Below are 26,844 nucleotides of genomic sequence, written 5' to 3' on the forward strand. Positions count from 1 at the left end.
AGTTACATCCTGTATTATACTCCAGAGCTGCACTCACTATTCTGCTGGTGCAGTCACTATGTACATACATTACATTACTGATCCTGAGTTACATCCTGTATTATACTCCAGAGCTCCACTCACTATTCTGCTGGTGCAGTCACTGTGTACATACAATATATTACTGATCCTGAGTTACATCCTGTATTATACCCCAGAGCTGCACTCACTATTCTGCTGGTGCAGTCACTGTGTACATACATTACATTACTGATCCTGTACTGATCCTGAGTTACTTCCTGTATTATACCCCAGAGCTGCACTCACTATTCTGCTGGTGCAGTCACTGTGTACATACATTACATTACTGATCCTGAGTTACATCCTGTATTATACCCCAGAGCTGCACTCACTATTCTGCTGGTGCAGTCACTGTGTACATACATTACATACTGATCCTGAGTTACATCCTGTATTATACTCCAGAGCTGCACTCACTATTCTGCTGGTGCAGTCACTGTGTACATACATTACATTACTGATCCTGAGTTACATCCTGTATTATACCTCAGAGCTGCACTCACTATTCTGCTGGTGCAGTCACTGTGTACATACATTACATTACTGATCCTGAGTTACCTCCTGTATTATACTCCAGAGCTGCACTCACTATTCTGCTGGTGCAGTCACTGTGTACATATATTACATTACTGATCCTGAGTTACATCCTGTATTATACTCAGAGCTGCACTCACTATTCTGCTGGTGCAGTCACTATGTACATACATTACATTACTGATCCTGAGTTACATCCTGTATTATACCTCAGAGCTGCACTCACTATTCTGCTGGTGCAGTCACTGTGTACATACATTACATTACTGATCCTGAGTTACATCCTGTATTATACTCCAGAGCTGCACTCACTATTCTGCTGGTGCAGTCACTGTGTACATACATTACATTACTGATCCTGAGTTACATCCTGTATTATACTCCAGAGCTGCACTCACTATTCTGCTGGTGCAGTCACTGTGTACATACATTACATTACTGATCCTGAGTTACATCCTGTATTATACTCCAGAGCTGCACTCACTATTCTGCTGGTGCAGTCACTGTGTACATACATTACATTACTGATCCTGAGTTACATCCTGTATTATACCCGAGAGCTGCACTCACTATTCTGCTGGTGCAGTCACATGTGGACATACATTACATTACTGATCCTCAGTTACACCCTGTATTATACTCCAGAGCTGCACTCACTATTCTGCTGGTGCAGTCACTGTGTACATACATTACATTACTGATCCTGAGTTACATCCTGTATTATACTCCAGAGCTGCACTCACTATTCTGCTGGTGCAGTCACTGTGTACATACATTACATTACTGATCCTGAGTTACATCCTGTATTATACTCCAGAGCTGCACTCACTATTCTGCTGGTGCAGTCACTGTGTACATACATTACATTACTGATCCTGAGTTACATCCTGTATTATACTCCAGAGCTGCACTCACTATTCTGCTGGTGCAGTCACTGTGTACATACATTACATTACTGATCCTGAGTTACATCCTGTATTATACTCCAGAGCTGCACTCACTATTCTGCTGGTGCAGTCACTGTGTACATACATTACATTACTGATCGTGAGTTACATCTGTATTATACTCCAGAGCTGCACTCACTATTCTGCTGGTGCAGTCACTGTGTACATACATTACATTACTGATCCTGAGTTACATCCTGTATTATACTCCAGAGCTGCACTCACTATTCTGCTGGTGCAGTCACTGTGTACATACATTACATTACTGATCCTGAGTTACATCCTGTATTATACTCCAGAGCTGCACTCACTATTCTGCTGGTGCAGTCACTGTGTACATACATTACATTACTGATCGTGAGTTACATTCTGTATTATACTCCAGAGCTGCACTCACTATTCTGCTGGTGCAGTCACTGTGTACATACATTACATTACTGATCCTGAGTTACATCCTGTATTATACCCGAGAGCTGCACTCACTATTCTGCTGGTGCAGTCACTGTGGACATACATTACATTACTGATCCTGAGTTACACCCTGTATTATACTCCAGAGCTGCAATCACTATTCTGCTGGTGCAGTCACTGTGTACATACATTACATTACTGATCCTGAGTTACATCCTGTATTATACTCCAGAGCTGCACTCACTATTCTGCTGGTGCAGTCACTGTGTACATACATTACATTACTGATCCTGAGTTACCTCCTGTATTATACTCCAGAGCTCCACTCACTATTCTGCTGGTGCAGTCACTGTGTACATACATTACATTACTGATCCTGAGTTACATCCTGTATTATACCCCAGAGCTGCACTCACTATTCTGCTGGTGCAGTCACTGTGTACATACATTACATTACTGATCTTGAGTTACATCCTGTATTATACCCCAGAGCTGCACTCACTATTCTGCTGGTGCAGTCACGGTGTACATACATTACATTACTGATCCTGAGTTACATCCTGTATTATACTCCAGAGCTGCACTCACTATTCTGCTGGTGCAGTCACTGTGTACATACATTACATTACTGATCCTGAGTTACATCCTGTATTATACCCCAGAGCTGCACTCACTATTCTGCTGGTGCAGTCACTGTGTACATACATTACATTACTGATCCTGAGTTACATCCTGTATTTTACTCCAGAGCTGCACTCACTATTCTGCTGGTGCAGTCACTGTGTACATACATTACATTACTGATCCTGAGTTACCTCCTGTATTATACTCCAGAGCTGCACTCACTATTCTGCTGGTGCAGTCACTGTGTACATACATTACATTACTGATCTTGAGTTACATCCTGTATTATACTCCAGAGCTGCACTCACTATTCTGCTGGTGCAGTCACTGTGTACATACATTACATTACTGATCTTGAGTTACATCCTGTATTATACTGCAGAGCTGCACTCACTATTCTGCTGGTGCAGTCACTGTGTACATACATTACATTACTGATCCTGAGTTACATCCTGTATTATACTCCAGAGCTGCACTCACTATTCTGCTGGTGCAGTCACTGTGTACATACATTACATTACTGATCCTGAGTTACCTCCTGTATTATACTCCAGAGCTGCACTCACTATTCTGCTGGTGCAGTCACTGTGTACATACATTACATTACTGATCCTGAGTTACCTCCTGTATTATACTCCAGAGCTGCACTCACTATTCTGCTGGTGCAGTCACTGTGTACATACATTACATTACTTATCCTGAGTTACATCCTGTATTATACTCCAGAGCTGCACTCACTATTCTGCTGGTGCAGTCACTGTGTACATACATTACATTACTGATCCTGAGTTACATCCTGTATTATACTCCAGAGCTGCACTCACTATTCTGCTGGTGCAGTCACTGTGTACATACATTACATTACTGATCCTGAGTTACATCCTGTATTATACTCCAGAGCTGCACTCACTATTCTGCTGGTGCAGTCACTGTGTACATACATTACATTAGTGATCCTGAGTTACATCCTGTATTATACCCCAGAGCTGCACTCACTATTCTGCTGGTGCAGTCACTGTGTACATACATTACATTACTGATCCTGAGTATCCTGTATTATACTCCAGAGCTGCACTCACTATTCTGCTGGTGCAGTCACTGTGTACATACATTACATTACTGATCCTGAGTTACATCCTGTATTATACTCCAGAGCTGCACTCATTATTCTGCTGGTGCAATCACTGTGTACATACATTACATTACTGATCCTGAGTTACATCCTGTATTATACTCCAGAGCTGCACTCACTATTCTGCTGGTGCAGTCACTGTGTACATACATTACATTACTGATCCTGAGTTACATCCTGTATTATACTCCAGAGCTGCACTCACTATTCTGCTGGTGCAGTCACTGTGTACATACATTACATTACTGATCCTGAGTTACATCCTGTATTATACTCCAGAGCTGCACTCACTATTCTGCTGGTGCAGTCACTGTGTACATACATTACATTACTGATCCTGAGTTACATCCTGTATTATACTCCAGAGCTGCACTCACTATTCTGCTGGTGCAGTCACTGTGTATAGACATTACAATACTGATCCTGAGTTACATCCTGTATTATACCTCAGAGCTGCACTCACTATTCTGCTGGTGCAGTCACTGTGTACAGATATTACATTACTGATCCTGAGTTACCTCCTGTATTATACTCCAGAGCTGCACTCACTATTCTGCTGGTGCAGTCACTGTGTACATACATTACATTACTGATCCTGAGTTACATCCTGTATTATACTCCACAGCTGCACTCACTATTCTGCTGGTGCAGTCACTGTGTACATACATTACATTACTGATCCTGAGTTACCTCCTGTATTATACTCCAGAGCTGCACTCACTATTCTGCTGGTGCAGTCACTGTGTACATACATTACATTACTGATCCTGAGTTACATCCTGTATTATACTCCAGAGCTGCACTCACTATTCTGCTGGTGCAGTCACTGTGTACATACATTACATTACTGATCCTGAGTTACCTCCTGTATTATACTCCAGAGCTGCACTCACTATTCTGCTGGTGCAGTCACTGTGTACATACATTACATTACTGATCCTGAGTTACATCCTGTATTATACTCCAGAGCTGCACTCACTATTCTGCTGGTGCAGTCACTGTGTACATACATTACATTACTGATCCTGAGTTACATCCTGTATTATACCTCAGAGCTGCACTCACTATTCTGCTGGTGCAGTCACTGTGTACATACATTACATTACTGATCCCTGAGTTACCTCCTGTATTATACTCCAGAGCTGCACTCACTATTCTGCTGGTGCAGTCACTGTGTACTTACATTACATTACTGATCCTGAGTTACATCCTGTATTATACTCCAGAGCTGCACTCACTATTCTGCTGGTGCAGTCACTGTGTACATACATTACATTACTGATCCTGAGTTACATCCTGTATTATACTCCAGAGCTGCACTCACTATTCTGCTGGTGCAGTCACTGTGTACATACATTACATTACTGATCCTGAATTACATCCTGTATTATACTCCAGAGCTGCACTCACTATTCTGCTGGTGCAGTCACTGTGTACATACATTACATTACTGATCCTGAGTTACATCCTGTATTATACCCGAGAGCTGCACTCACTATTCTGCTGGTGCAGTCACTGTGGACATACATTACATTACTGATCCTGAGTTACACCCTGTATTATACTCCAGAGCTGCAATCACTATTCTGCTGGTGCAGTCACTGTGTACATACATTACATTACTGATCCTGAGTTACATCCTGTATTATACTCCAGAGCTGCACTCACTATTCTGCTGGTGCAGTCACTGTGTACATACATTACTGATCCTGAGTTACCTCCTGTATTATACTCCAGAGCTCCACTCACTATTCTGCTGGTGCAGTCACTGTGTACATACATTATATTACTGATCCTGAGTTACATCCTGTATTATACTCCAGAGCTGCACTCACTATTCTGCTGGTGCAGTCACTGTGTACATACATTACATTACTGATCCTGAGTTACATCCTGTATTATACCCCAGAGCTGCACTCACTATTCTGCTGGTGCAGTCACTGTGTACATACATTACATTACTGATCCTGAGTTACATCCTGTATTATACTCCAGAGCTGGACTCACTATTCTGCTGGTGCAGTCACTGTGTACATACATTACATTACTGATACTGAGTTATATCCTGTATTATACTCCAGAGCTGCACTCAGTATTCTGCTGGTGCAGTCACTGTGTACATACATTACATTACTGATCCTGAGTTACATCCTGTATTATACCCCAGAGCTGCACTCACTATTCTGCTGGTGCAGTCACTGTGTACATACATTACATTACTGATCCTGAGTTACATCCTGTATTATACTCCAGAGCTGCACTCAGTATTCTGCTGGTGCAGTCACTGTGTACATACATTACATTACTGATCCTGAGTTACCTCCTGTATTATACTCCAGAGCTGCACTCACTATTCTGCTGGTGCAGTCACTGTGTACATACATTACATTACTGATCCTGAGTTACATCCTGTATTATACTCCAGAGCTGCACTCAGTATTCTGCTGGTGCAGTCACTGTGTACATACATTACATTACTGATCCTGAGTTACATCCTGTATTATACCCCAGAGCTGCACTCACTATTCTGCTGGTGCAGTCACTGTGTACATACATTACATTACTGATCCTGAGTTACATCCTGTATTATACTCCAGAGCTGCACTCAGTATTCTGCTGGTGCAGTCACTGTGTACATACATTACATTACTGATCCTGAGTTACCTCCTGTATTATACTCCAGAGCTGCACTCACTATTCTGCTGGTGCAGTCACTGTGTACATACATTACATTACTGATCCTGAGTTACATCCTGTATTATACCCCAGAGCTGCACTCACTATTCTGCTGGTGCAGTCACTGTGTACATACATTACATTACTGATCCTGAGTTACATCCTGTATTATACTCCAGAGCTGCACTCAGTATTCTGCTGGTGCAGTCACTGTGTACATACATTACATTACTGATCCTGAGTTACATCCTGTATTATACTCCAGAGCTGCACTCACTATTCTGCTGGTGCAGTCACTGTGTACATACATTACATTACTGATCCTGAGTTACATCCTGTATTATACTCCAGAGCTGCACTCACTATTCTGTTGGTGCAGTCACTGTGTACATACATTACATTTCTGATCCTGAGTTACATCCTGTATTATACTCCAGAGCTGCACTCACTATTCTGCTGGTGCAGTCACTGTGTACATACATTACATTACTGATCCTGAGTTACATCCTGTATAATACTCCAGAGCTGCACTCACTATTCTGCTGGTGCAGTCACTGTGTACATACATTACATTACTGATCCTGAGTTACATCCTGTATTATACCCCAGAGCTGCACTCACTATTCTGCTGGTGCAGTCACTGTGTACATACATTACATTACTGATCCGGAGTTACCTCCTGTATTATACTCCAGAGCTGCACTCACTATTCTGCTGGTGCAGTCACTGTGTACATACATTACATTACTGATCCTGAGTTACATCCTGTATTATACTGCAGAGCTGCACTCACTATTCTGCTGCTGCAGTCACTGTGTACATACATTACATTACTGATCCTGAGTTACCTCCTGTATTATACTCCAGAGCTGCACTCACTATTCTGCTGGTGCAGTCACTGTGTACATACATTACATTACTGATCCTGAGTTACATCCTGTATTATACCCCAGAGCTGCACTCACTATTCTGCTGGTGCAGTCACTGTGTACATACATTACATTACTGATCCGGAGTTACCTCCTGTATTATACTCCAGAGCTGCACTCACTATTCTGCTGGTGCAGTCACTGTGTACATACATTACATTACTGATCCTGAGTTACATCCTGTATTATACTGCAGAGCTGCACTCACTATTCTGCTGCTGCAGTCACTGTGTACATACATTACATTACTGATCCTGAGTTACCTCCTGTATTATACTCCAGAGCTGCACTCACTATTCTGCTGGTGCAGTCACTGTGTACATACATTACATTACTGATCCTGAGTTACATCCTGTATTATACCCCAGAGCTGCACTCACTATTCTGCTGGTGCAGTCACTGTGTACATACATTACATTACTGATCCGGAGTTACCTCCTGTATTATACTCCAGAGCTGCACTCACTATTCTGCTGGTGCAGTCACTGTGTACATACATTACATTACTGATCCTGAGTTACATCCTGTATTATACTGCAGAGCTGCACTCACTATTCTGCTGCTGCAGTCACTGTGTACATACATTACATTACTGATCCTGAGTTACCTCCTGTATTATACTCCAGAGCTGCACTCACTATTCTGCTGGTGCAGTCACTGTGTACATACATTACATTACTGATCCTGAGTTACATCCTGTATTATACCCCAGAGCTGCACTCACTATTCTGCTGGTGCAGTCACTGTGTACATACATTACATTACTGATCCGGAGTTACCTCCTGTATTATACTCCAGAGCTGCACTCACTATTCTGCTGGTGCAGTCACTGTGTACATACATTACATTACTGATCCTGAGTTACATCCTGTATTATACTCCAGAGCTGCACTCACTATTCTGCTGGTGCAGTCACTGTGTACATACATTACATTACTGATCCTGAGTTACATCCTGTATTATACCCCAGAGCTGCACTCACTATTCTGCTGGTGCAGTCACTGTGTACATGCATTACATTACTGATCCGGAGTTTCCTCCTGTATTATACTCCAGAGCTGCACTCACTATTCTGCTGGTGCAGTCACTGTGTACATACATTACATTACTGATCCGGAGTTACCTCCTGTATTATACTCCAGAGCTGCACTCACTATTCTGCTGGTGCAGTCACTGTGTACATACATTACATTACTGATCCTGAGTTACATCCTGTATTATACTCCAGAGCTGCACTCACTATTCTGCTGGTGCAGTCACTGTGTACATACATTACATTACTGATCCTGAGTTACCTCCTGTATTATACTCCAGAGCTGCACTCACTATTCTGCTGGTGCAGTCACTGTGTACATACATTACATTACTGATCCTGAGTTACATCCTGTATTATACTCCAGAGCTGCACTCACTATTCTGCTGGAGCAGTCACTGTGTACATACATTACATTACTGATCCTGAGTTACCTCCTGTATTATACTCCAGAGCTGCACTCACTATTCTGCTGGTGCAGTCACTGTGTACATACATTACATTACTGATCCTGAGTTACATCCTGTATTATACTCCAGAGCTGCACTCACTATTCTGCTGGTGCAGTCACTGTGTACATACATTACATTACTGATCCTGAGTTACCTCCTGTATTATACTCCAGAGCTGCACTCACTATTCTGCTGGTGCAGTCACTGTGTGCATACATTACATTACTGATCCTGAGTTACCTCCTGTATTATACTCCAGAGCTGCACTCACTATTCTGCTGGTGCAGTCACTGTGTACATACATTACATTACTGATCCTGAGTTACATCCTGTATTATACTCCAGAGCTGCACTCACTATTCTGCTGGTGCAGTCACTGTGTACATACATTACATTACTGATCCTGAGTTACATCCTGTATTATACTCCAGAGCTGCACTCACTATTCTGCTGGTGCAGTCACTGTGTACATACATTACATTACTGATCCTGAGTTACATCCTGTATTATACCCCAGAGCTGCACTCACTATTCTGCTGGTGCAGTCACTGTGTACATACATTACATTACTGATCCTGAGTTACATCCTGTATTATACTCCAGAGCTGCACTCACTATTCTGCTGGTGCAGTCACTGTGTACATACATTACATTACTGATCCTGAGTTACCTCCTGTATTATACTCCAGAGCTGCACTCACTATTCTGCTGGTGCAGTCACTGTGTGCATACATTACATTACTGATCCTGAGTTACCTCCTGTATTATACTCCAGAGCTGCACTCACTATTCTGCTGGTGCAGTCACTGTGTACATACATTACATTACTGATCCTGAGTTACATCCTGTATTATACCCCAGAGCTGCACTCACTATTCTGCTGGTGCAGTCACTGTGTACATACATTACATTACTGATCCTGAGTTACATCCTGTATTATACTCCAGAGCTGCACTCACTATTCTGCTGGTGCAGTCACTGTGTACATACATTACATTACTGATCCTGAGTTACCTCCTGTATTATACTCCAGAGCTGCACTCACTATTCTGCTGGTGCAGTCACTGTGTACATACATTACATTACTGATCCTGAGTTACATCCTGTATTATACTCCAGAGCTGCACTCACTATTCTGCTGGTGCAGTCACTGTGTACATACATTACATTACTGATCCTGAGTTACATCCTGTATTATACTCCAGAGCTGCACTCACTATTCTGCTGGTGCAGTCACTGTGTACATACATTACATTACTGATCCTGAGTTACATCCTGCATTATACTCCAGAGCTGCACTCACTATTCTGCTGGTGCAGTCACTGTGTACATACATTACATTACTGATCCTGAGTTACCTCCTATATTATACTCCAGAGCTGCACTCACTATTCTGCTGGTGCAGTCACTGTGTATATACATTACCTTACTGATCCTGAGTTACCTCCTGTATTATACTCCAGAGCTGCACTCACTGTTCTGCTGGTGCAGTCACTGTGTACATACATTACATTACTGATCGTGAGTTACATCCTGTATTATACTCCAGAGCTGCACTCACTATTCTGCTGGTGGAGACACTGTGTACCTACATTACATTACTGATCCTGAGTTACATCCTGTATTATACTCCAGAGCTGCACTCACTATTCTGCTGGTGCAGTCACTGTGTACATACATTACATTACTGATCCTGAGTTACCTCCTGTATTATACTCCAGAGCTGCACTCACTATTCTGCTGGTGCAGTCACTGTGTACATACATTACATTACTGATCCTGAGTTACCTCCTGTATTATTTACCAGAGCTGCACTCACTATTCTGCTGGAGCAGTCACTGTGTACATACATTACATTACTGATCCTGAGTTACCTCCTGTATTATACCCCAGAGCTGCACTCATTATTCTGCTGGTGCAGTCACTGTGTACATACATTACATTACTGATCCTGAGCTACATCCTGTATTATACTCCAGAGCTGCACTCACTATTCTGCTGGTGCAGTCACTGTGTACATACATTACATTACTGATCCTGAGTTACATCCTGTATTATACTCCAGAGCTGCACTCACTATTCTGCTGGTGCAGTCACTGTGTACATACATTACATTACTGATCCTGAGTTACATCATGTATTATACTCCAGAGCTGCACTCACTATTCTGCTGGTGCAGTCACTGTGTACATACATTATATTACTGATCCTGAGTTACATCCTGTATTATACTCCAGAGCTGCACTCACTATTCTGCTGGTGCAGTCACTGTGTACATACATTACATTACTGATCCTGAGTTACCTCCTGTATTATACTCCAGAGCTGCACTCACTATTCTGCTGGTGCAGTCACTGTGTACATACATTACATTACTGATCCTGAGTTACATCCTGTATTTTACCCCAGAGCTGCACTCACTATTCTACTGGTGCAGTCACTGTGTACATACATTACATTACTGATCCTGAGTTACCTCCTGTATTATACTCCAGAGCTGCACTCACTATTCTGCTGGTGCAGTCACTGTGTACATACATTACATTACTGATCCTGAGTTACATCCTGTATTATACTCCAGAGCTGCACTCACTATTCTGCTGGTGCAGTCACTGTGTACATACATTACATTACTGATCCTGAGTTACCTCCTGTATTATACTCCAGAGCTGCACTCACTATTCTGCTGGTGCAGTCACTGTGTACATACATTACATTACTGATCCTGAGTTACATCCTGTATTATACCCCAGAGCTGCACTCACTATTCTACTGGTGCAGTCACTGTGTACATACATTACATTACTGATCCTGAGTTACCTCCTGTATTATACTCCAGAGCTGCACTCACTATTCTGCTGGTGCAGTCACTGTGTGCATACATTACATTACTGATCCTGAGTTACCTCCTGTATTATACTCCAGAGCTGCACTCACTATTCTGCTGGTGCAGTCACTGTGTACATACATTACATTACTGATCCTGAGTTACATCCTGTATTATACTCCAGAGCTGCACTCACTATTCTGCTGGTGCAGTCACTGTGTACATACATTACATTACTGATCCTGAGTTACATCCTGTATTATACTCCAGAGCTGCACTCACTATTCTGCTGGTGCAGTCACTGTGTATATACATTACATTACTGATCCTGAGTTACCTCCTGTATTATACTCCAGAGCTGCACTCACTATTCTGCTGGTGGAGACACTGTGTACATACATTACATTACTGATCCGGAGTTGCATCCTGTATTATACTCCAGAGCTGCACTCACTATTCTGCTGGTGCAGTCACTGTGTACATACATTACATTACTGATCCTGAGTTACCTCCTGTATTATACTCCAGAGCTGCACTCACTATTCTGCTGGTGCAGTCACTGTGTACATACATTACATTACTGATCCTGAGTTATATCCTGTATTATACTCCAGAGCTGCACTCACTATTCTGCTGGTGCAGTCACTATGTACACACATACATTACTGATCCTGAGTTACCGCCTGTATTATACTCCAGAGCTGCACTCACTGTTCTGCTGGTGCAGTCACTGTGTACATACATTACATTACTGATCCTGAGTTACCGCCTGTATTATACTCCAGAGCTGCACTCACTATTCTGCTGGTGCAGTCACTGTGTACATACATTACATTACTGATCGTGAGTTACATTCTGTATTATACTCCAGAGCTGCACTCACTATTCTGCTGGTGCAGTCACTGTGTACATACATTACATTACTGATCGTGAGTTACATTCTGTATTATACTCCAGAGCTGCACTCTCTATTCTGCTGGTGCAGTCACTGTGTACATACATTACATTACTGATCCTGAGTTACATCCTGTATTATACTCCAGAGCTGCACTCACTATTCTGCTGGTGCAGTCACTGTGTACATACATTACATTACTTATCCTGAGTTACCTCCTGTATTATACTCCAGAGCTGCACTCACTATTCTGCTGGTGCAGTCACTGTGTATATACATTACATTACTGATCCGGAGTTACCTCCTGTATTATACTCCAGAGCTGCACTCACTATTCTGCTGGTGCAGTCACTGTGTACATACATTACATTACTGATCCTGAGTTACCTCCTGTATTATACTCCAGAGCTGCACTCACTATTCTGCTGGTGCTGTCACTGTGTACATACATTAAATTACTGATCCTGAGTTACATCCTGTATTATACTCCAGAGCTGCACTCACTATTCTGCTGGTGCAGTCACTGTGTACATACATTACATTACTGATCCTGAGTTACATCCTGTATTATACTCCAGAGCTGCACTCACTATTCTGCTGGTGCAGTCACTGTGTACATACATTACATTACTGATCCTGAGTTACATCCTGTATTATACTCCAGAGCTGCACTCACTATTTTGCTGGTGCAGTCACTGTGTACATACATTACATTACTGATCCTGAGTTACATCCTGTATTATACTCCAGAGCTGCACTCACTATTCTGCTGGTGCAGTCACTGTGTACATACATTACATTACTGATCCTGAGTTACATCCTGTATTATACTCCAGAGCTGCACTCACTATTCTGCTGGTGCAGTCACTGTGTTCATACATTACATTAATGATCCTGAGTTACCTCCTGTCTTATACTCCAGAGCTGCACTCACTATTCTGCTGGTGCAGTCACTGTGTACATACATTACATTACTGATCCTGAGTTACATCCTGTATTATACTCCAGAGCTGCACTCACTATTCTGCTGGTGCAGTCACTGTGTACTTACATTACATTACTGATCCTGAGTTACCTCCTGTATTATACTCCAGAGCTGCACTCACTATTCTGCTGGTGCAGTCACTGTGTACATACATTACATTACTGATCCTGAGTTACATCATGTATTATACTCCAGAGCTGCACTCACTATTCTGCTGGTGCAGTCACTGTGTACATACATTACATTACTGATCCTGAGTTACCTCCTGTATTATACCCCAGAGCTGCACTCACTTTTCTGCTGGTGCAGTCACTGTGTACATACATTACATTACTGATCCTGAGTTACCTCCTGTATTATACCCCAGAGCTGCACTCACTATTCTGCTGGTGCAGTCACTGTGTACATACATTACATTACTGATCCTGAGTTACATCCTGTATTATACTCCAGAGCTGCACTCATTATTCTGCTGGTGCAGTCACTGTGTACATACATTACATTACTGATCCTGAGTTACCTCCTGTATTATACTCCAGAGCTGCACTCACTATTCTGCTGGTGCAGTCACTGTGTACATACATTACATTACTGATCCTGAGTTACATCCTGTATTATGCTCCAGAGCTGCACTCACTATTCTGCTGGTGCAGTCACTGTGTACATACATTACATTACTGATCCTGAGTTACCTCCTGTATTATACTCCAGAGCTGCACTCACTATTCTGCTGGTGCAGTCACTGTGTACATACATTACATTACTGATCCTGAGTTACATCCTGTATTATGCTCCAGAGCTGCACTCACTATTCTGCTGGTGCAGTCACTGTGTACATACATTACATTACTGATCCTGAGTTACATCCTGTATTATACTCCAGAGCAGCACTCACTATTCTGCTAGTGCAGTCACTGTGTACATACATTACATTACTGATCCTGAGTTACATCCTGTATTATACTCCAGAGCTGCACTCACTATTCTGCTGGTGCAGTCACTGTGTACATACATTACATTACTGATCCTGAATTACATCCTGTATTATACTCCAGAGCTGCACTCACTATTCTGCTGGTGCAGTCACTGTGTACATACATTACATTACTGATCCTGAGTTACATCCTGTATTATACCCGAGAGCTGCACTCACTATTCTGCTGGTGCAGTCACTGTGGACATACATTACATTACTGATCCTGAGTTACACCCTGTATTATACTCCAGAGCTGCAATCACTATTCTGCTGGTGCAGTCACTGTGTACATACATTACATTACTGATCCTGAGTTACATCCTGTATTATACTCCAGAGCTGCACTCACTATTCTGCTGGTGCAGTCACTGTGTACATACATTACTGATCCTGAGTTACCTCCTGTATTATACTCCAGAGCTCCACTCACTATTCTGCTGGTGCAGTCACTGTGTACATACATTATATTACTGATCCTGAGTTACATCCTGTATTATACTCCAGAGCTGCACTCACTATTCTGCTGGTGCAGTCACTGTGTACATACATTACATTACTGATCCTGAGTTACATCCTGTATTATACCCCAGAGCTGCACTCACTATTCTGCTGGTGCAGTCACTGTGTACATACATTACATTACTGATCCTGAGTTACATCCTGTATTATACTCCAGAGCTGGACTCACTATTCTGCTGGTGCAGTCACTGTGTACATACATTACATTACTGATCCTGAGTTACATCCTGTATTATACTCCAGAGCTGCACTCAGTATTCTGCTGGTGCAGTCACTGTGTACATACATTACATTACTGATCCTGAGTTACATCCTGTATTATACCCCAGAGCTGCACTCACTATTCTGCTGGTGCAGTCACTGTGTACATACATTACATTACTGATCCTGAGTTACATCCTGTATTATACTCCAGAGCTGCACTCAGTATTCTGCTGGTGCAGTCACTGTGTACATACATTACATTACTGATCCTGAGTTACCTCCTGTATTATACTCCAGAGCTGCACTCACTATTCTGCTGGTGCAGTCACTGTGTACATACATTACATTACTGATCCTGAGTTACATCCTGTATTATACCCCAGAGCTGCACTCACTATTCTGCTGGTGCAGTCACTGTGTACATACATTACATTACTGATCCTGAGTTACATCCTGTATTATACTCCAGAGCTGCACTCAGTATTCTGCTGGTGCAGTCACTGTGTACATACATTACATTACTGATCCTGAGTTACATCCTGTATTATACTCCAGAGCTGCACTCACTATTCTGTTGGTGCAGTCACTGTGTACATACATTACATTTCTGATCCTGAGTTACATCCTGTATTATACTCCAGAGCTGCACTCACTATTCTGCTGGTGCAGTCACTGTGTACATACATTACATTACTGATCCTGAGTTACATCCTGTATAATACTCCAGAGCTGCACTCACTATTCTGCTGGTGCAGTCACTGTGTACATACATTACTGATCCTGAGTTACATCCTGTATTATACTGCAGAGCTGCACTCACTATTCTGCTGCTGCAGTCACTGTGTACATACATTACATTACTGATCCTGAGTTACCTCTTGTATTATACTCCAGAGCTGCACTCACTATTCTGCTGGTGCAGTCACTGTGTACATACATTACATTACTGATCCTGAGTTACATCCTGTATTATACCCCAGAGCTGCACTCACTATTCTGCTGGTGCAGTCACTGTGTACATACATTACATTACTGATCCGGAGTTACCTCCTGTATTATACTCCAGAGCTGCACTCACTATTCTGCTGGTGCAGTCACTGTGTACATACATTACATTACTGATCCTGAGTTACATCCTGTATTATACTGCAGAGCTGCACTCACTATTCTGCTGCTGCAGTCACTGTGTACATACATTACATTACTGATCCTGAGTTACCTCCTGTATTATACTCCAGAGCTGCACTCACTATTCTGCTGGTGCAGTCACTGTGTACATACATTACATTACTGATCCTGAGTTACATCCTGTATTATACCCCAGAGCTGCACTCACTATTCTGCTGGTGCAGTCACTGTGTACATACATTACATTACTGATCCGGAGTTACCTCCTGTATTATACTCCAGAGCTGCACTCACTATTCTGCTGGTGCAGTCACTGTGTACATACATTACATTACTGATCCTGAGTTACATCCTGTATTATACTCCAGAGCTGCACTCACTATTCTGCTGGTGCAGTCACTGTGTACATACATTACATTACTGATCCTGAGTTACATCCTGTATTATACCCCAGAGCTGCACTCACTATTCTGCTGGTGCAGTCACTGTGTACATGCATTACATTACTGATCCGGAGTTTCCTCCTGTATTATACTCCAGAGCTGCACTCACTATTCTGCTGGTGCAGTCACTGTGTACATACATTACATTACTGATCCGGAGTTACCTCCTGTATTATACTCCAGAGCTGCACTCACTATTCTGCTGGTGCAGTCACTGTGTACATACATTACATTACTGATCCTGAGTTACATCCTGTATTATACTCCAGAGCTGCACTCACTATTCTGCTGGTGCAGTCACTGTGTACATACATTACATTACTGATCCTGAGTTACCTCCTGTATTATACTCCAGAGCTGCACTCACTATTCTGCTGGTGCAGTCACTGTGTACATACATTACATTACTGATCCTGAGTTACATCCTGTATTATACTCCAGAGCTGCACTCACTATTCTGCTGGAGCAGTCACTGTGTACATACATTACATTACTGATCCTGAGTTACCTCCTGTATTATACTCCAGAGCTGCACTCACTATTCTGCTGGTGCAGTCACTGTGTACATACATTACATTACTGATCCTGAGTTACATCCTGTATTATACTCCAGAGCTGCACTCACTATTCTGCTGGTGCAGTCACTGTGTACATACATTACATTACTGATCCTGAGTTACCTCCTGTATTATACTCCAGAGCTGCACTCACTATTCTGCTGGTGCAGTCACTGTGTGCATACATTACATTACTGATCCTGAGTTACCTCCTGTATTATACTCCAGAGCTGCACTCACTATTCTGCTGGTGCAGTCACTGTGTACATACATTACATTACTGATCCTGAGTTACATCCTGTATTATACTCCAGAGCTGCACTCACTATTCTGCTGGTGCAGTCACTGTGTACATACATTACATTACTGATCCTGAGTTACATCCTGTATTATACTCCAGAGCTGCACTCACTATTCTGCTGGTGCAGTCACTGTGTACATACATTACATTACTGATCCTGAGTTACATCCTGTATTATACCCCAGAGCTGCACTCACTATTCTGCTGGTGCAGTCACTGTGTACATACATTACATTACTGATCCTGAGTTACATCCTGTATTATACTCCAGAGCTGCACTCACTATTCTGCTGGTGCAGTCACTGTGTACATACATTACATTACTGATCCTGAGTTACCTCCTGTATTATACTCCAGAGCTGCACTCACTATTCTGCTGGTGCAGTCACTGTGTACATACATTACATTACTGATCCTGAGTTACCTCCTGTATTATACTCCAGAGCTGCACTCACTATTCTGCTGGTGCAGTCACTGTGTACATACATTACATTACTGATCCTGAGTTACATCCTGTATTATACCCCAGAGCTGCACTCACTATTCTGCTGGTGCAGTCACTGTGTACATACATTACATTACTGATCCTGAGTTACATCCTGTATTATACTCCAGAGCTGCACTCACTATTCTGCTGGTGCAGTCACTGTGTACATACATTACATTACTGATCCTGAGTTACATCCTGTATTATACTCCAGAGCTGCACTCACTATTCTGCTGGTGCAGTCACTGTGTACATACATTACATTACTGATCCTGAGTTACATCCTGTATTATACTCCAGAGCTGCACTCACTATTCTGCTGGTGCAGTCACTGTGTACATACATTACATTACTGATCCTGAGTTACATCCTGTATTATACTCCAGAGCTGCACTCACTATTCTGCTGGTGCAGTCACTGTGTACATACATTACATTACTGATCCTGAGTTACATCCTGTATTATACTCCAGAGCTGCACTCACTATTCTGCTGGTGCAGTCACTGTGTACATACATTACATTACTGATCCTGAGTTACATCCTGCATTATACTCCAGAGCTGCACTCACTATTCTGCTGGTGCAGTCACTGTGTACATACATTACATTACTGATCCTGAGTTACCTCCTATATTATACTCCAGAGCTGCACTCACTATTCTGCTGGTGCAGTCACTGTGTATATACATTACCTTACTGATCCTGAGTTACTTCCTGTATTATACTCCAGAGCTGCACTCACTGTTCTGCTGGTGCAGTCACTGTGTACATACATTACATTACTGATCGTGAGTTACATCCTGTATTATACTCCAGAGCTGCACTCACTATTCTGCTGGTGGAGACACTGTGTACCTACATTACATTACTGATCCTGAGTTACATCCTGTATTATACTCCAGAGCTGCACTCACTATTCTGCTGGTGCAGTCACTGTGTACATACATTACATTACTGATCCTGAGTTACATCCTGTATTATACTCCAGAGCTGCACTCACTATTCTGCTGGTGCAGTCACTGTGTACATACATTACATTACTGATCCTGAGTTACCTCCTGTATTATACTCCAGAGCTGCACTCACTATTCTGCTGGAGCAGTCACTGTGTACATACATTACATTACTGATCCTGAGTTACCTCCTGTATTATACCCCAGAGCTGCACTCACTATTCTGCTGGAGCAGTCACTGTGTACATACATTACATTACTGATCCTGAGTTACCTCCTGTATTATACCCCAGAGCTGCACTCACTATTCTGCTGGTGCAGTCACTGTGTACATACATTACATTACTGATCCTGAGCTACATCCTGTATTATACTCCAGAGCTGCACTCACTATTCTGCTGGTGCAGTCACTGTGTACATACATTACATTACTGATCCTGAGTTACATCCTGTATTATACTCCAGAGCTGCACTCACTATTCTGCTGGTGCAGTCACTGTGTACATACATTACATTACTGATCCTGAGTTACATCATGTATTATACTCCAGAGCTGCACTCACTATTCTGCTGGTGCAGTCACTGTGTACATACATTATATTACTGATCCTGAGTTACATCCTGTATTATACTCCAGAGCTGCACTCACTATTCTGCTGGTGCAGTCACTGTGTACATACATTACATTACTGATCCTGAGTTACCTCCTGTATTATACCCCAGAGCTGCACTCACTATTCTGCTGGTGCAGTCACTGTGTACATACATTACATTACTGATCCTGAGTTACCTCCTGTATTATTCTCCAGAGCTGCACTCACTATTCTGCTGGTGCAGTCACTGTGTACATACATTACATTACTGATCCTGAGTTACATCCTGTATTTTACCCCAGAGCTGCACTCACTATTCTACTGGTGCAGTCACTGTGTACATACATTACATTACTGATCCTGAGTTACCTCCTGTATTATACTCCAGAGCTGCACTCACTATTCTGCTGGTGCAGTCACTGTGTGCATACATTACATTACTGATCCTGAGTTACCTCCTGTATTATACTCCAGAGCTGCACTCACTATTCTGCTGGTGCAGTCACTGTGTACATACATTACATTACTGATCCTGAGTTACATCCTGTATTATACTCCAGAGCTGCACTCCCTATTCTGCTGGTGCAGTCACTGTGTACATACATTACATTACTGATCCTGAGTTACATTCTGTATTATACTCCAGAGCTGCACTCTCTATTCTGCTGGTGCAGTCACTGTGTACATACATTACATTACTGATCCTGAGTTACATCCTGTATTATACTCCAGAGCTGCACTCACTATTCTGCTGGTGCAGTCACTGTGTACATACATTACATTACTTATCCTGAGTTACCTCCTGTATTATACTCCAGAGCTGCACTCACTATTCTGCTGGTGCAGTCACTGTGTATATACATTACATTACTGATCCGGAGTTACCTCCTGTATTATACTCCAGAGCTGCACTCACTATTCTGCTGGTGCAGTCACTGTGTACATACATTACATTACTGATCCTGAGTTACCTCCTGTATTATACTCCAGAGCTGCACTCACTATTCTGCTGGTGCTGTCACTGTGTACATACATTAAATTACTGATCCTGAGTTACATCCTGTATTATACTCCAGAGCTGCACTCACTATTCTGCTGGTGCAGTCACTGTGTACATACATTACATTACTGATCCTGAGTTACATCCTGTATTATACTCCAGAGCTGCACTCACTATTCTGCTGGTGCAGTCACTGTGTACATACATTACATTACTGATCCTGAGTTACATCCTGTATTATACTCCAGAGCTGCACTCACTATTTTGCTGGTGCAGTCACTGTGTACATACATTACATTACTGATCCTGAGTTACATCCTGTATTATACTCCAGAGCTGCACTCACTATTCTGCTGGTGCAGTCACTGTGTACATACATTACATTACTGATCCTGAGTTACATCCTGTATTATACCCCAGAGCTGCACTCACTATTTTGCTGGTGCAGTCACTGTGTACTTACATTACATTACTGATCCTGAGTTACATCCTGTATTATACTCCAGAGCTGCACTCACTATTCTGCTGGTGCAGTCACTGTGTACATACATTACATTACTGATCCTGAGTTACATCATGTATTATACTCCAGAGCTGCACTCACTATTCTGCTGGTGCAGTCACTGTGTACATACATTACATTACTGATCCTGAGTTACCTCCTGTATTATACCCCAGAGCTGCACTCACTATTCTGCTGGTGCAGTCACTGTGTACATACATTACATTACTGATCCTGAGTTACCTCCTGTATTATACCCCAGAGCTGCACTCACTATTCTGCTGGTGCAGTCACTGTGTACATACATTACATTACTGATCCTGAGTTACATCCTGTATTATACTCCAGAGCTGCACTCATTATTCTGCTGGTGCAGTCACTGTGTACATACATTACATTACTGATCCTGAGTTACCTCCTGTATTATACTCCAGAGCTGCACTCACTATTCTGCTGGTGCAGTCACTGTGTACATACATTACATTACTGATCCTGAGTTACATCCTGTATTATGCTCCAGAGCTGCACTCACTATTCTGCTGGTGCAGTCACTGTGTACATACATTACATTACTGATCCTGAGTTACATCCTGTATTATACTCCAGAGCTGCACTCACTATTCTGCTGGTGCAGTCACTGTGTACATACATTACATTACTGATCCTGAGTTACATCCTGTATTATACTCCAGAGCTGCACTCACTATTCTGCTGGTGCAGTCACTGTGTACATACATTACATTACTGATCCTGAGTTACATCCTGTATTATGCTCCAGAGCTGCACTCACTATTCTGCTGGTGCAGTCACTGTGTACATACGTTACATTAATGATCCTGAGTTACCTCCTGTATTATACTCCAGAGCTGCACTCACTATTCTGCTGGTGTCGTCACTGTGTACATACATTACATTACTGATCCTGAGTTACATCCTGTATTATACTCCAGAGCTGCACTCACTATTCTGCTGGTGCAGTCACTGTGTACATACATTACATTACTGATCCTGAGTTACATCCTGTATTATACTCCAGAGCTGCACTCACTATTCTGCTGGTGCAGTCACTGTGTACATACATTACATTACTGATCCTGAGTTACATCCTGTATTATCCTCCAGAGCTGCACTCACTATTCTGCTGGTGCAGTCACTGTGCACATACATTACATTACTGATCCTGAGTTACATCCTGTATTATACTCCAGAGCTGCACTCACTATTCTGCTGGTGCAGTCACTGTGTACATACATTACATTACTGATCCTGAGTTACATCCTGTATTATACTCCAGAGCTGCACTCACTATTCTGCTGGTGCAATCACTGTGTACATACATTACATTACTGATCCTGAGTTACATCCTGTATTATACTCCAGAGCTGCACTCACTATTCTGCTGGTGCAGTCACTGTGTACATACATTACATTACTGATCCTGAGTTACATCCTGTATTGTACTCCAGAGCTGCACTCACTATTCTGCTGGTGCAGTCACTGTGTACATACATTACATTAATGATCCTGAGTTACATCCTGTATTATACTCCAGAGCTGCACTCACTATTCTGCTGGTGCAGTCAATGTGTACATACATTACATTACTGATCCTGAGTTACCTCCTGTATTATACTCCAGAGCTGCACTCACTATTCTGCTGGTGCAGTCACTGTGTACATACATTACATTACTGATCCTGAGTTACATCCTGTATTATACTCCAGAGCTGCACTCACTATTCTGCTGGTGCAGTCACTGTGTTCATACATTACATTACTGATCCTGAGTTACATCCTGTATTATACCCCAGAGCTGCACTCACTATTCTGCTGGTGCAGTCAATGTGTACATACATTACATTACTGATCCTGAGTTACCTCCTGTATTATACTCCAGAGCTGCACTCACTATTATGCTGGTGCAGTCACTGTGTACATACATTACATTACTGATCCTGAGTTACATCCTGTATTATACTCCAGAGCTGCACTCACTATTCTGCTGGTGCAGTCACTGTGTACATACATTACATTACTGATCCTGAGTTACATCCTGTATTATACCCCAGAGCTGCACTCACTATTCTGCTGGTGCAGTCACTGTGTACATACATTACATTACTGATCCTGAGTTACCTCCTGTATTATACTCCAGAGCTGCACTCACTATTCTGCTGGTGCAGTCACTGTGTACATACATTACATTACTGATCCTGAGTTACATCCTGTATTATACTCCAGAGCTGCACTCACTATTCTGCTGGTGCAGTCACTGTGTACATACATTACATTACTGATCCTGAGTTACATCCTGTATTATACTCCAGAGCTGCACTCACTATTCTGCTGGTGCAATCACTGTGTACATACATTACATTACTGATCCTGAGTTACATCCTGTATTATACTCCAGAGCTGCACTCACTATTCTGCTGGTGCAATCACTGTGTACATACATTACATTACTGATCCTGAGTTACATCCTGTATTATACTCCAGAGCTGCACTCACTATTCTGCTGGTGCAGTCACTGTGTACATACATTACATTAATGATCCTGAGTTACATCCTGTATTATACTCCAGAGCTGCACTCACTATTCTGCTGGTGCAGTCAATGTGTACATACATTACATTACTGATCCTGAGTTACCTCCTGTATTATACTCCAGAGCTGCACTCACTATTCTGCTGGTGCAGTCACTGTGTACATACATTACATTACTGATCCTGAGTTACATCCTGTATTATACTCCAGAGCTGCACTCACTATTCTGCTGGTGCAGTCACTGTGTTCATACATTACATTACTGATCCTGAGTTACATCCTGTATTATACCCCAGAGCTGCACTCACTATTCTGCTGGTGCAGTCAATGTGTACATACATTACATTACTGATCCTGAGTTACCTCCTGTATTATACTCCAGAGCTGCACTCACTATTATGCTGGTGCAGTCACTGTGTACATACATTACATTACTGATCCTGAGTTACATCCTGTATTATACTCCAGAGCTGCACTCACTATTCTGCTGGTGCAGTCACTGTGTTCATACATTACATTACTGATCCTGAGTTACATCCTGTATTATACCCCAGAGCTGCACTCACTATTCTGCTGGTGCAGTCACTGTGTACATACATTACATTACTGATCCTGAGTTACATCCTGTATTATACTCCAGAGCTGCACTCACTATTCTGCTGGTGCAGTCACTGTGTACATACATTACATTACTGATCCTGAGTTACATCCTGTATTATACTCCAGAGCTGCACTCACTATTCTGCTGGTGCAGTCACTGTGTTCATACATTACATTAATGATCCTGAGTTACCTCCTGTCTTATACTCCAGAGCTGCACTCACTATTCTGCTGGTGCAGTCACTGTGTACATACATTACATTACTGATCCTGAGTTACATCCTGTATTATACTCCAGAGCTGCACTCACTATTCTGCTGGTGCTGTCACTGTGTACATACATTACATTACTGATCCTGAGTTACATCCTGTATTATACTCCAGAGCTGCACTCACTATTCTGCTGGTGCAGTCACTGTGTACATACATTACATTACTGATCCTGAGTTACATCCTGTATTATACTCCAGAGCTGCACTCACTATTCTGCTGGTGCAGTCATTGTGTACATACATTACATTACTGATCCTGAGTTACCTCCTGTATTATACCCAAGAGCTGCACTCACTATTCTGCTGGTGCAGTCATTGTGTACATACACTACATTATTGATCCTGAGTTACCTCCTGTATTATACTCCAGAGCTGCACTCACTATTCTGCTGGTGCAGTCACTGTGTACATACATTACATTACTGATCCTGAGTTACCTCCTGTATTATACTCCAGAGCTGCACTCACTATTCTGCTGGTGCAGTCACTGTGTACATACATTACATTACTGATCCTGAGTTACATCCTGTTTTATACTCCAGAGCTGCACTCACTATTCTGCTGGTGCAGTCACTGTGTACATACATTACATTACTGATCCTGAGTTACATCCTGTATTATACTCCAGAGCTGCACTCACTATTCTACTGGTGCAGTCACTGTGTATATACATTACATTACTGATCCTGAGTTACCTCCTGTATTATACTCCAGAGCTGCACTCACTATTCTGCTGGTGCAGTCACTGTGTACATACATTACATTACTGATCCTGAGTTACATCCTGTATTATACCCCAGAGCTGCACTCACTATTCTGCTGGTGCAGTCACTGTGTACATACATTACATTACTGATCCTGAGTTACATCCTGTATTATCCTCCAGAGCTGCACTCACTATTCTGCTGGTGGAGTCACTGTGTACATACATTACATTTCTGATCCTGAGTTACATCCTGTATTATACTCCAGAGCTGCACTCACTATTCTGCTGGTGCAGTCACTGTGTACATACATTACATTTCTGATCCTGAGTTACATCCTGTATTATACTCCAGAGCTGCACTCACTATTCTGCTGGTGCAGTCACTGTGTACATACATTACATTACTGATCCTGAGTTACATCCTGCATTATACTCCAGAGCTGCACTCACTATTCTGCTGGTGCAGTCACCGTGTACATACATTACATTACTGATCCTGAGTTACATCCTGTATTATACTCCAGAGCTGCACTCACTATTCTGCTGGTGCAGTCACTGTGTACATACATTACATTACTGATCCTGAGTTACATCCTGTATTATACTCCAGAGCTGCACTCACTATTCTACTGGTGCAGTCACTGTGTACATACATTACATTACTGATCCTGAGTTAGATCCTGTATTATACCCCAGAGCTGCACTCACTATTCTGCTGGTGCAGTCACTGTGTACATACATTACATTACTGATCCTGAGTTACATCCTGTATTATACTCCAGAGCTGCACTCACTATTCTGCTGGTGCAGTCACTGTGTACATACATTACATTACTGATCCTGAGTTACATCATGTATTATACTCCAGAGCTGCACTCACTATTCTGCTGGTGCAGTCACTGTGTACATACATTACATTACTGATCCTGAGTTAGATCCTGTATTATACTCCAGAGCTGCACTCACTATTCTGCTGGTGCAGTCACTGTGTACATACATTACATTACTGATCCTGAGTTACATCCTGTATTATACTCCAGAGCTGCACTCACTATTCTGCTGGTGCAGTCACTGTGTACATACATTACATTACTGATCCTGAGTTACATCATGTATTATACTCCAGAGCTGCACTCACTATTCTGCTGGTGCAGTCACTGTGTACATACATTACATTACTGATCCTGAGTTAGATCCTGTATTATACTCCAGAGCTGCACTCACTATTCTGCTGGTGCAGTCACTGTGTACATACATTACATTACTGATCCTGAGTTACATCCTGTATTATACTCCAGAGCTGCACTCACTATTCTGCTGGTGCAGTCACTGTGTACATACATTACATTACTGATCCTGAGTTAGATCCTGTATTATACTCCAGAGCTGCACTCACTATTCTGCTGGTGCAGTCACTGTGGACATACATTACATTACTGATCCTGAGTTACATCCTGTATTATACTCCAGAGCTGCACTCACTATTCTGCTGGTGCAGTCACTGTGTACATACATTACATTACTGATCCTGAGTTACATCCTGTATTATACT

This window comes from Phyllobates terribilis, unplaced genomic scaffold, assembly GCF_046119375.1.
Source record: "Phyllobates terribilis strain yellow unplaced genomic scaffold, ASM4611937v1 Scaffold_25__1_contigs__length_18738178, whole genome shotgun sequence".
Taxonomy (NCBI): domain Eukaryota; kingdom Metazoa; phylum Chordata; class Amphibia; order Anura; family Dendrobatidae; genus Phyllobates; species Phyllobates terribilis.